The 13560-nt window shown below is 44.3% G+C and overlaps 1 protein-coding gene across 1 annotated transcript in view; it reads left to right on the top strand.

The window, feature by feature from the left end:
- The window catches only part of LOC100084389 (SLX4 interacting protein), a 167137-nt gene that overhangs the window by 108582 nt on the left and 44995 nt on the right, over positions 1 to 13560 (top strand). The gene's annotated exons all lie outside the window — the stretch shown is intronic.

Raw genomic sequence — 13560 nt, 5'->3', positions numbered from 1 at the left:
GGGGAGGGGAGGGGAGTGTCGTGGGGGAGGAGGAGGGGTGGGGGGCGGTGGGACCCTAGAGGGGTAGCATTTCCCTTGGCAGAGCCTTTAAACTAAGCCTTGGTGAAGGCCTGTGAGGTGATGACCTCTCTTGTGGTTTCAGGATTGCAGGTAATTAGGGAAGCTGTGGTGTCTTTTCCCATAGGTATTGCGTATAGTGCCAGGATATAATAGGAACTATATACCCCGGCACTTAGTTTCCTTTCTTCAGATGTTTTGCGCCCATTTCATCCCAGGAGCAACTACAGGACTTTGAAGAGGTAACTGTGCCTCGTTGGGTCCACGATAGCCCATAATTCTGCATTTTCTAGTGACTGCCGTAATGGTAGTGAGATCCTTAAATGCTCAGCTGCTGGTGGAGGTAGCTGTAATGATTTTATACACTATTTAGCGTCCCACACCTGCTGCAGATCAGGACTTAGTTGAAATGGGCAAACGAACACAGACAGGAAGCCGTCTGTCTATAGAGATGTCAGGCTTCCTTTGCTTCTCGCTAACATCCAGGGACACCCTGGTTGGAAAGGGAACAGTAAGGTACTTGACAGCTACGAGGTGCATGAAAAGTATGACTTTTATTTTGCTAGAGCCTCTGTCTCCCTATTTTTATTAAGGAATAGAGGTGCATCATCGCTGAGATTGGCATCCAGATGAGTACATTTTTCTCTTTTTTTCATTCAATCACATTTATTGAGCGCTTACTGTGTGCAGAGCATCGTACTAAGACCTTGGAAAGTACAGTTTGGCAACAAATGGAGACAACCCTTACCCAATAATGAGCTCACAGGCTAGAAGGGGGGAATGTAGTCGGCTCACTAGCACCGAAGCAGCTCCCCTGGATGAGATATGAGAATGGATGACATTGGCATACCCAAGCGACTGGGAGCCCGTTGTGGCCAGGGATTGTCCCTCTTTGTTGCTGAATTGTACTTTTCAAGTGCTTAGTAGAGTGCTGTGCACACAGTAAGCGCTCAATACATACGATTTAATGAATGAATGAATGAACTGCTTTATGGGACTCTGAAAGGAGATTCCCTTTCAAACTCTGTAGGTGGAAAAGCTAATTTAAAAACATGGTGAACCCCAGCCTTAAGCATTACAGCAAAGCAGTATGCCATTGGTAGATCAGTCTAGCAGACAGAAGTCAGGTGGCAAGCAATCAGGAGAGGAATTGCTCTTGAAGAACACAGGTTTTGTGAAAAATGAGGGGCGGTAGGAAAGTGTGTCAATCTGACATTGACCTTTTTAGTTACACTTGCGAATGTGGATAGGTCCTCACCATGAGTAGTGACATATTCAAAAACAAAAGACTACATTCTTGTGCTCTCTCTCTCTCTTTCTCTGTCCCTCCCTCCATTCCTCTTTTGGAAAGAGTATTTTGTAGTAACGTTCTTTGAGAAGAAAAGGGGACCCAGCATTGAACCTCAAAGTGCATCCACAGTTAGGGAGTCAGAAGAGCCAGCAAAAGGAAGCTAGAAGCTCCTCACTCTCACTCTCTCTGTCTCTTTTTAATGGAGGTATATGAAAACACAGTTAGCCTTAGGCACCTGAGATGTTTGCCTGGGTGGCTCTCTCTCTCTAAGCAACCGAGCCAAGAGAGGCCCAGAAGAGAGCAGACAACTCTAAGGGGATTCCTCTTCTGATTTCCCTCCATCCCACTACTCCAAACTTTACCAATCCTTCCACCAGAGGGTTGTTCTCATTTATATTTATGCATGGCAGGATGGGCCCCACTATCAGTTCAGTTAATTGCATATCATTTTTTCATGAGCATTAATTATGTAAATGATTTGATAGGTAATGGAATAAAACCACGAATGATTTGTTAGCCCATTACAATATAAAAATTCTGGGTTTTTTATTTAGCATCACTGCTACAAATCATCGCAAGAAAATACGGTAAAATTGCAATGAAAAATCCTGCATTCGAGTTTTCCGCATAATGATTTTGAAGGGGATTTCCTTAAGTTTAAGAAACGAAGTTTATTGTTCATGAAGAGGAGAAGCAAATAGTCTCTAACCAAGATGTAATATTCTCTATATAGTGACTGTACTTCTGAGCTATGCTTACCCTGTAACTTAACAGACTTTTTTCTGACTATATTCAGAATGCTAATAAAAAGCGCCCATTATTTTACATAGTTAATTCCTCCGACTCGGCATTTCATCCATTACACATAACAGGAGGTCAGACAATCCACTAGTCTCTTTTCCCTTATATAAAATTCTTTTTCTTTTAAAATCATACCTTTATTCAAATGCAGATAATTACAGGACATTTATGGTAATGTGAACAGACCAGAAACTCGGTCGATGTTCAGCCGTCTCCATAAATTAAATCGTTTTGGTAAGAAGGGAGTGTGTTTTTTTTTATGGTATTTGTGAAGTGCTTACTATGTGCCAGGCACTGTACTTAGTGGTGGGGCAGATACAAGCTAATCAGGTTGGTCACAGTCTGTGTCCCATATGGGGCTCATGGGCTTAATCCCCTGCCAACCCCTTGCCCTCATTCTTCCTCTGGCCTAGAACACCCTTCCTCCTCAAATCTGACAGACAATTACTCTTCCCCCCTTCAAAGCCTTATTGAAGGCACATCTCCAAGAGGCCTTCCCTGACTAAACCCCTCTTTCCTCTTCTCCTACTCCCTTTCGTGTCACCCTGACTTGCTCCCTTTATTCATCCCTGCTCCCAGCCCTACAGTACTTATGTACATATCTGTATTTTATTTTTTTATATTAATGTCTGTTTCCCCCTCTAGACTGTAAGCTTGTTGTGGGCAGGGAATGTGTCTATTTATTGCTATAGTGTGCTCCCCCAAGTGCTATTCAGTGCTCTGCGAACAGCGCTGAATAAATACGATTGAATGAATTTTACAGAAGAGGTAACTGAGGCAGAAAGAAGTTAAGTGACTTGCCCAAGGTCACACAGCAGACAAGGGGCGGAGCCGGGATTGGAACCCAGGTCCATCTGACTCCCAGGCCCCTGCTTTATCCATTAGGCCCCGCTGCTTCTCTAGAATTGAAAACCCTTAGGACACTTACGATTGCATGTCACTTAAGACATCTCTTTGGCAACTGGTGCTGTTGTACTTTGCTGAAACACATTAACATGCCAAGTGTAAATTCATGTGTGATTTGGCCATAAAAAATGAAATCTATTGGATAAACTGTTCAAAAGACAGACCCATTTGTGAATCCTCTTTGAAAAGTGATCTAATGTGGGAATTGTTCAGGTTTCCCTAAATTCTTCAGAAGATAAATATAAAGACTCTTAATTCTTGGAAAATTTGAGTTTATTTTTTTTTAATTAAATGGTAAAGTTAGGTCATTAGCTCTTTATGCATGCCTGAATAAAATGTTCCTAAAGAAAGCAAAAGTGTTGTGGTTGCAAGGACTGAAAAAAGGGCAAAAAAGGAAAATCATTTCCTTAGAAATACTTGCAGGAATTTTACTTAATTGCAACCAGAAGCCTGACCTGGAAGTGTAATGTTTTGACCTTCTAGCAGTCTGGTTTCCGAGAGGTGGTGTTTTGCTCTCTCCCAACTGTGAGAAAGTCTTTTTTATGCAATTTCAGTGCTCTGTGTTCTTAGAAACATTGAGCTGAAATGATTTCCCTAAAGATGAAAACAGCCATCCAAAATTATTTATAAGGATGATATGTTTAAAGATTCTCCTACATGGATTGCATTTTTGAGGCATTCAGCAAAACTTTAATTGCAAGATACAGGCAGAATGAGCCAACTTCTGAATAATTTTTTTTGAGGCAAGTTTTTAAAATATGTGATGTTTCTGGAGCACATTTTTAGAATAACATTGTTCTGAGTTTCTTTATTACATTTCAATGAGATATTAACTTTCTAGAACAGATGCACTATTTGGCAGAAAAGAAGTTAAAAAATACCAGCATTTTGAAGTGACATTTTGTTATTTTTTTTTTTACAATTGCTCCCTTAGCAATATTTTTTATGGTGCTGGTTAAGCATTTACTATGTGCCAAGCATTATACTAAGTACTGGGGTAGAGAGAAGATGATCATTTTGGGTAGAGTTCCTGTCCTCCATGTGGCTTGTAGTCTAAATCAGAGGGTGGAGGATTTAATCCCCATTTCATCATGAGGCAATTGAGGCACAGAGACGTTAAGTGTTGGGAAGCAGCTCAGTGGAAAGAGCATAGGCTTGGGAGTCAGAGGTCATGGGTTCAAATCCCGGCTCTGCCACTTGTCAGCTGTGTGACTGTGAGCAAGTCGCTTCACTTCTCTGTGCCTCAGTGACCTCATCTGTAAAATGGGGATGAAGACTGTGAGCTTCACATGGGACAACCTGATTACCCTGTATCTACCCCAGTGCCTAGAACAGTGCTCTGCACATAGTAAGAGCTTAACAAATGCCATTATTATTATTATTATTACTGTTAAGTGGCCGAGCCGGGATTAGAATCTAGGATTTCTAACTCCCAGGCCTGTGCTCGTTCCACTAGACCATACTGCTTCCCAAACCTTTTCTTCACTCCCTTTTGAAAAGTATTTGAAATTCAAATTGAAGGAACTCAGAAGAGTTGCTATAATCGGTGCCTTAAAATGAGTTACTGAAATTTTGAAATAGGCTAACCATAGAACATTTTATAGCCCAGTCAGTCAGTGGATCCAGTAGGTGCATTTAGTAAATGAATGTCCAAATTCAACTAAAGTGCAGTTGGTGTAACTTGTCAGTGCCATTTTCGTTATCATTTGAACCGCAACTGTAGATGTCAAAATCTTCTTCAGTTTCTGACAAATGATATAATATTAAGACTTACTCTCCACTTAGTTGCAAAACATTTTTTCCCATTATTTTAGTAGAACTCTTTCATTTTTCTGCAGAAACTAAGAAAAGCAAAAAGTCACGGTCAACTGTAGAAATCTGTTTTAACCGGGAGTCGAACACAGAATTTTAAAGGAGAGATAATATGCTAAAGATGCTGAACGTAAAGATTATTAGCTGAATTCAGAGAGTCCCGGTTGTTTTGTTCCATAAACAAATTTGTAAGACTTGGGGTGTAAATCAAATAATTTCACACTGTGCCAGAAACATCCAATTTCTTTCAGAAGACCGATCAGTGGAACTCACCGAGTGCTGACCAAATGCCTGAAAGAGTACAATAGAGTTGGTAGAAAGGATCTAGCTGGACAGGGAAAATGGTTTCTTGGCAAAGGGACAACATCTAAAAGAATGAAAAATCAGGGTGTTAATCAGGTGTATTGGTTTTTACAATAACACAAACACTGAACTTATGACCCAGACTGAAAATAAGGATACTTTACACTGAGATTGGCATATATAGCCAACTCTTGTCTGAAAAGAATTCTTTCCAGCAGCATGCCTAGTGGAAAGTGCAGTGACCTGAGAGTCAGAGGACCTGGGTTCTAAATCTAACTCCACCACTTATCTGCTGTCACTAAACTTTTCAGTGCCTCAGTTTCCAGATCTGTAAAATGGGGATTCAGGACCTGCTCTCCCTCGTAGTTGGACTGTGAGCCCCATGGGAGACGGGTTCTGTCTGTGACCGATGATCTTGTATCTGCCGTTCCCTTAGTGAACGGTGCTTGGCTCCCGGTAGGTGTTTAACGAATATCACAATTATCATTTTATTAGTGGTAGAACCAGCCAGTTGGCTCTACCACCGATCTAGAGTCCTCGAACCCATCCCGCTCCACAGTCAATTACTATAAAAAAAGTTTTGCACTCTAGTCCCCAGCTTATCATCATCTCAAGCAAACTTTCTTTACTTGTTCTTGCTGCCTCTTGGGAGTCCTATTAATAGGTTCAGCATCGTGTGGAACAGCAACAGATACAGGTACAGGAGATGAAGTCTAAATCTGACAGGTAAAATGCTTTTATGAAAAATGAAGAAGACAGTGGTCTTTGAATACCTAGCAAAGGTAATGTTACATCATCTTTAAGAATTCCAGGAAAGTCTCTCCAGAAGTCAGTTTTGAAGAGGAATTTCAAAAAGAGAAAGAGATTGTTATAAGATGGTTTCGGAGAGACTGTTGTCGTCATGGTAGGTAGCAGTGTGGAAGAGTGCCCGGAGACTAGAGGGGGAGGAGAGAGTGAAGCAGGCAGTGGGAGATGAGCTTGAGCAGATCAAAGGGAACAAGTAAGGGAGTGGGAGGTGATGAGAGAGGAGATGTAGGCAGGGGTGAAATGGAGGAGTGCCTTGAAGAGGAAATGAAATGTATACTCCGCACGGGACATTCTGGGAAATCCCAGTGGTAGAATTTTCAAGTCACAGGGTGGGAACAGTTAACGTGGTTGCAGCAAAGGAGAAGAGATCATCATCATCATATAGCCTGTAGCGGGAGAAACACAGAAGCCGAGCAGGAGGCATTGACAGCAGTTTGAGCCAAGGGTGAGAGGGAAGGGTAAAAGGGGAGAGAGAAGATCTGATGGTAGCGTTTTCCTGCTCTATGACCTGGGGCAAGTCACTTCATTTCTCTGTTCCTCAGTTTCCTCATCTGTGCCATGGGGATTCAATACCTGTTCTCCCCCTTCCTTAGACTGTGAATTCCACGTGGGACCTAATTATCTTGTATCTACTTCCAGTGCTTAGTACAGTATTTGGCACATAGTAAGAACTTAAATACTATTATTATTATATACTTTGGGGCTTAGGCACTTTTTTCTCATCCCTGCCCCTTCCCACTCTGTCCCCAACCTGAGACCCCTGCACCGTCCCTCTCCCCACCCCCTCCCGAGCGCTTTCCTTTCTGACGTGACTTCAGTTCCCTCTCTTGTACATGTCCCGAGCACAAAGGGGAGGAAAAACCTCCTTCCACCCCTTACGGAGCCCCCTCTTGTTCCCCAGCTGCTGGCGGCCCACGAACCGCTGACAGAACAACTTCCCTGCCTCCCTTCAAAAGAGGCACAGACAAGCCCTTGTCTGGGAATATACTGGCAGCTGCTCCCTGACTGGGGGGAATTGCCTGTCAGGCCGCCAGCATAGCCTGCCACACTCCCTTTGAGCACAGCACACCGGGGATTGTATGACTAGAGCGGTCCCTATATCAAGCTGTTTCCCTTGCAGAGGAAGGGAGGTAATGCGTATCCTCTCTCGCTGCATCCCCCCACCAAACCTGGCCGACCTGGTGGGTGGGAGAAGGGGTTTGGACCCATCACGCTGTTATGCTTTCTTAGGAAGAATTCCGCGAAGAGATCCCATGTATAGCTCGGCTGTCCTATAAAAGCCTTCCTTCGGAAGCTGCAGATTAGAACTTGTGTAGAAGTATTTGACATGGTCACATTATGTCGTGGAACGAAAGCAAATGAAATCGGTGAGAACGATCTTCATTATTTTTTTTCGGATCCAGCGCGACGGGTCGGGGCTTCTGGGGGGTGGTGACAGCGGGCCGAGATTAAACCTGGAGAGTCCGAAGGAGTAGTGGACAGAACGGGAGGTAGAATCGGAAACTCAGGAATCCATCCATCATATTTACTGAGCGCTTACTTTGTGCAGAGCACTGAACTGAGCGTTTGAAGGAGTACAGCACAACAGTATTACAGACACCTTCCCTGCCCACAGTGAGCTGGCGGTTTTGAGGGGTCAGGTAGACAGACATCTGGTAGTCAGACTGAAGGTGAGACGGAATTGGAGAGGGTCATAAAGGCAAGCAGACAAATCCATTATGGACACAGACAACAGAAGATCTCTCTCACACTCACACACACCCACACACACACAGGTAGACGGACATCTGGAGACAAGGTGAGACTGAATAGGAGGAGAGAGTCGTAAAGACTGGCAGCAAATACATGGTTGGACACAAACAGAAAAACTCACACACACACACACACACACACACACACACTCTCTCTCTCTCTCTCTCTCTCTCTCTCTCTATCTCTCTCTATCTCTGGGCAGCAGAGCAGAACCAACTGACAATGGATGGAGCAGAGAGTGTCCCTGCCCCGTTCTGCCAGGCAGATCAGCTCCGTGCTCTCCAGAGGTTCCACCCCGGGGAGGAGTGATTATAGAGCAGCCCTAAGACTCAGGACACTGCGGAGAGGAGCAACTGCAGCAGCTGCAGCCCCTTGATCCTGGACTGGAAGCTGGCCTCTGGCAGAACGGACGGACGGAACTTAAACCGGATCCTTCCCCTCCTGCCTCGCCGATGCTGCCAATTGGCCTGCAAACTGCACAGAACCTCACAGGGCTGCGTGCGGCCCACTGAAGGAGTCGGTAGGACTCAACCAATCAATCGATGCTATTTATTGAGCACTTGCTGAACTCAGAGCACTGTACTGAACTCAGAGCACTGTACAGAGAAGCAGCGTGGCTCAGTGGAAACAGCACGGGCTTTGGAGTCAGAGGTCATGGGTTCGAATCCCGGCTCGGCCACTTGTCAGCTGTGTGACTTTGGGCGAGTCACTTAACTTCTCGGTGCCTCAGTTACCTCATCTGTAAAATGGGGATTAACTGTGAGCCTCAAATGGGACAACCTGATTACCCTGTATCCACCCCAGCGCTTAGAACAGTGCTCGGCACATAGTAAGCGCTTAACAAATACCAACATTATTATTATTACTAAGTGCTTGGGAGAGCCCTGAACCACAACGAGCTTACAGGGTAGTGAGGGAGAAAGGCATTGAAATAATTATGGATATGTGCATAAGTACTGGGATGGTGGGATAAATATCAAGTGCTTGAAGTGTACAGATCCAAAGGTATAGGTGACACAGAAGAGAGGGTAAGGGGAATAAGGGCTTAGCTGGTGAAAGCCTCTTGAGAGAGATTTGATTTTAGTAAGGCTTTGTAGGTGGGGAGAGTAATGGTCTGTGATAAACGATGGGGAAGGGAGTTCCAGTTCAGAGGGAGAACGTGGGCAGAGGGCCGGTTGGCGAATAGATGCCTGGGTATTCGCCCCTCCCGTCACTGCTCGCTTCCCCCTTTCTGAGCCACCCACCCAGTTCGGATAGAACTGTTAGCCCTGGGTGATGTCAGCAGGGCAGAGCTGGGACTGAGGGGCAGGGAAGCTCAACTGGAAGCTGACCGACGGCAGCAAGGAGTTAGAATCCACCTCAGGAAGACTGTGAGCCAAAGGTGGGTTTGAGGAGTATGAAGGAAGGATTGGAGTTTTAGTGGGGCTTTGAGATTCTCACAGACGGGGCTGATATCAGATATTCGGCCGCTGATAGGCGGGATCAAAATGGCCACCCCCAACATGGCGCTTGATGCTACCCCGTCCCGGTGCACAGAAACCCAACATAACGACGTCCCTCTAGACTGTGAACTCACTGCGGGCAAGGAATTTGCCTTTTATATCGCTCTGTTGTACTCTCCCAAGCGACCCAGTACAAGTGACTGCACACAGTAAGCGCTCAATAAATACGACCGATCGATCGGTACACAGCATTTTGCAGAATAGCATTTCAGTGTCGTTCTCTCAGCTGCCCCTCTGACTGAGGCGGCTTGGCACCGAGGCCCTGACTTGTGTCTCGATGACAGATCGCTTTTCTTTCTGCCGCCATCTTTGAGAAAAGGGCCGCGGCATGGCTACTTTTGAGAGAGCCAGGGGCTTCCCCCCGCCCCCTCCCTTCCCCCAACCCCCAGATACACACACACAGAGCTCTCTCAGCCAGTGTCTGAAGCCAGCCCTGCTCAGAAACGGTCTAGCTTTTAGTCCTTCCTTGTTTCTTGAATACAAGCTGTGTCAACTGAGAACTAGATCCACACCTAAAAAGCCGTATTTTCAAAGGACGGTGTGGTTTTTACTGAACGTGTGCCACTTATACATATGGCAAATGTGGATTTGATTCTGCAGTGTTGAACATATGCTCGTTTGGGGGCCCATTAGGTTAGCCACTTACAGGTGGATTTGATTTAAATGCCTGGTCTGGAGGCCTTGATCTAATCACTTTTTCCTACAAAAAGTGCATTTTTGCTGTTTGATATAAACAGAATACATATTATGCACCACTCAGAAAGAGATATCCAGACTCGTTCCATTCATCATCTTCAAAGCAGCATACCTCTCTTCTTCTCATGCTATTTCATTCAGGCATCTAGGCCTTGCAAATCTTGATTGCAGTCTTCGCATATTTTTTGAATGTCTCCTACCCACGTGGAGAGAAACTTTATTGAAATATTGCAGTCAAAGAATCATAGAGCTGGAAAGGATCTAAAGGAGCCACTTGGTCCAATCCCATGCTTCACACCAGTTGAAATTTCCAAAACAGATGGCTATCTATTCTTTCTTTACAGATCTCCCAGATGGAGGCTTCCCATCTCCTTTCAAGCTCATTCCAGTATTCTGTCTCCCCAAGAAAAACACGTTTTTCCCCCTGCCCAACAAAAATCTTGACCACTTTAATTTAGGCCCATTTCTGTCTGTGCAGTCTTCACAGGAGGCAGAGTAACTGGTCTGCACCCCCGCCCCTCAACCCCAGTAAAAACCCTTCATGTGTTTTAAGAAAGTTTTTGGCAAAACGTATCCTTCTCTAAGTTAGACAACTTCCAATTGCTGTAATTTTCCTCGTAAGACCACCTATTTTCCAGTCTTGTAATTGTTTTTGTCATCATTCTCTGGACCCTCTCCAGGTTCTTTAAATCTTTTTTTAAAGTGGGGTGATCAAAACTGGGCATATTCCTTTAGGTAAATATCAATCAGTGGTATTTATTGAGCACACAGCACTTGACGTGTACAGAGTACTGTACTGAGTGCTTAAAGATCTGAGTGCAGTGCAGAGAATCGTGGTAGGATGACTTCTCCCTTGTGACCACATGCCTATTTTTTTTTATGGTATTTGTTACGCACTTAGAGTGTACAGTCCCAGGCACATAGTAAGTGCTTAACTAATACTAATACCATAAAAAATGCAATTAAAAAAATAGATACAAGATAATCAAGTTGCACACTGTCCCTGTCCCACAGGGGTCTCATAGTCTTAATCCCCATTTTACAGATTAGGTAATTGAGGCCCAGAAAAGTTAAGTGACTTGCCCAAGGTCACGCAGCAGACAAGTGGCAGAACTGGATTTCGAACCCACACTGCTTCTCTAATGCCTAAGTTGATACAGCCGTGTGTGTGTGTGTGTGTGTGTGTGTGTATATGTGTGTATGTATATTTGCATGTATTCTGAGAATTCTGTATTCTGAGAAGCAGAGTGGCTTAGTGGAAAGAGCATGCGCTTGGGAGTCAGAGGACGTGGGTTGTAATCCCAGTTCTGCCAAGTCTCTGCTCTGTGACCTTGGGCAAGCCACTTCACTTCTCTCTGCGTCAATTCCCTCATCTGTAAAAAGGGGATTAAGGCTGTGAGCCCCACGTGGGACAATCTGATAACCTTGTATCTACCCCAGCACTTACAACAGTGTTTGGCACATAGTAAGCACTTAACAGATACCATTATTATTATTCTTCGGGGTTTTCTTTGCTTTTCTATTAATACAGTCCAGAAGAGGAAACTTGGTGAGGTGAGACTTGCCAAATTCCAACTTAATGAGATAGAAAATGCTTTTCCTCAATTTTCCTGATTTTTATAAAACCTCTTTTTCCCTAATCCATCTGTCACCAAGCATTTACTGATTCCTCCCATTCAGTGTCACGAAGACTCCAGTAATTTGAACAGCAGGTGTGAGTGCCCCATTCAACAGCGGCACACAGGCAGGTGAAAGCACGACATCCATCTGTCCAGAAAATGGGCAGAGAACAGGCCCGCTAATTTTGTTGTATTGTACTCTCCCAAGCACTTAGTATAGTGCTCTGTGCATGCTAACTCCACTCTATAAATACGATTGATTGATTGACATCTACATCCTAACTCAGCCAGCCATTGCACAGTGTACGTTGCTGGCTATAGAAGACTGGATATATAGATATGGTTAGATACTGGAAAAGAAAACACAAACGATCTGTGATGGTGGTGGGATTCTTTAAGTGCAGTGCTCTGCACACAGTAAGCGCTCAATGAATATGATTGAATGAAGAGTAAAATCCTTTAAAAGCAAGTGACCCCCGATGGCCTTATCTGCTGTTCTTATCTGCAAAATGGAAACCAGGGCCAGATACTGCAAAACAGCAAACTAGCAGGCGATTGTTTTCATGCACAGCAGATAGGGATCATCAGGTACGTATTGGCCTCTTCGGGCTATTCTACCCATGGGTAAAATTCACCGTTAGCGACCCTGATATTCACACTTCCATCCTCACCCACCCATCTCCCTCTTTCTTTCCTCCTTTTCTTCCCCCTCCTCCTTTTCTTTCTTCCTCTCTCTCGATTTCATCCTCCCTCTGTAATTCTCTTTACATCCCAAAACAGCATTGCATTACAGGCTCTTAGTCTCTGCTCAGTTTCTGAAAGCAAGTCTTTTTTTGCTGTACTTGTGTCTAGCCAGATTTTTCCCCATCTCGTGTCCGTGTTGTGTTTTTCCTCCCAAAGTGTATCATCCTGCACTTATTCCTCATGCATTTCATCGTTTTTTCCAGGCCCAAATTCCCAGTATGTCACTTGGAATTCTATATCTGTTTTCCAAAGGATTAGGAGAAATCCCACCCAAACAGGGTGTCTCTGTGGCTGACAAACTACTCTGTTAGGTTTCCTTTCTACTGTGTCATTTTTGTCTGAGGTTAGTGGAAGTGCTTTACTCTGAAACTTAATAGAAATATTATGTTCGAAACTTTTTTCTTTTTCTCTACTGTTCTTTCTTGCATCTATCTCGAGCCTTTTCCTCCTTGAGCCTTTTCCTCCTTGCCCAGTTCGATTCCACTGCTAACAGTCTTCTTGAAATTTTGCACTTCTTCGAGAGAAAAAAGGGTGTGTCAAATTACCGCAATACAATAGGGTTAATGAGGAGGTAATCGGTTCTGTTATCTCTTTTCTTCAAGTATTACTGTTAACAAGGACAGCACCTCCAGAGATAAAATCCACAATTTAAGAACTAAAATTAAGCATGACAAAGACTTGATTCTAGACCTAGTACTGAACCCCTTTGAACAGAATGGATTTCTTTAATCTCCATTAATCTGCAGGGGGGCCTTTGGGATCCATATAAGATTGGACCTTTAACAATGCCTACTGACCATTGTGAGCCAAAGTAAACTTTGATTATACCTTGGGTTTTGGAGAACAGGTCTTCCTTTTCTGAGGATAGAACCTAACTCTATCCACACTCAGGAGTGTTCTGATCTTCCAGTTTTGCAATTCTCCTATTCGTTCTAGCCCCCAGGGCCCCATCCTCTTTCCTTCTGGCCCATGTTCTCCTAGTCCTGTGTGCTTTAGCTAGAGAGTAGCAGAAGCAGCTGGCAATGGTGTTAATATGCCAGTTTCCTCTGTCACTCATCCACAGTTGTGCTGTCAGAGTGGGTTGGTGTACTGCAGTGAAGTGGATTGCTTCTGCTTCTCAGAAACAGAGGACAGTTTCCCAAGTAGAGTGTACATACCTTTGCCAAGGAAGATGAGGTTCTTTTTTCCTCTATTCCCCTGCCTAGGACACTCCATGCAAGTTTTCTGCTCATGGGAGGATCTGGCTGTGTTCAAGCATCCTGAATCCACC

Source organism: Ornithorhynchus anatinus, chromosome 9 (assembly GCF_004115215.2).
Source record: "Ornithorhynchus anatinus isolate Pmale09 chromosome 9, mOrnAna1.pri.v4, whole genome shotgun sequence".
NCBI lineage: Eukaryota > Metazoa > Chordata > Mammalia > Monotremata > Ornithorhynchidae > Ornithorhynchus > Ornithorhynchus anatinus.
This window is presented reverse-complemented; position numbering and strand designations above follow the sequence as displayed.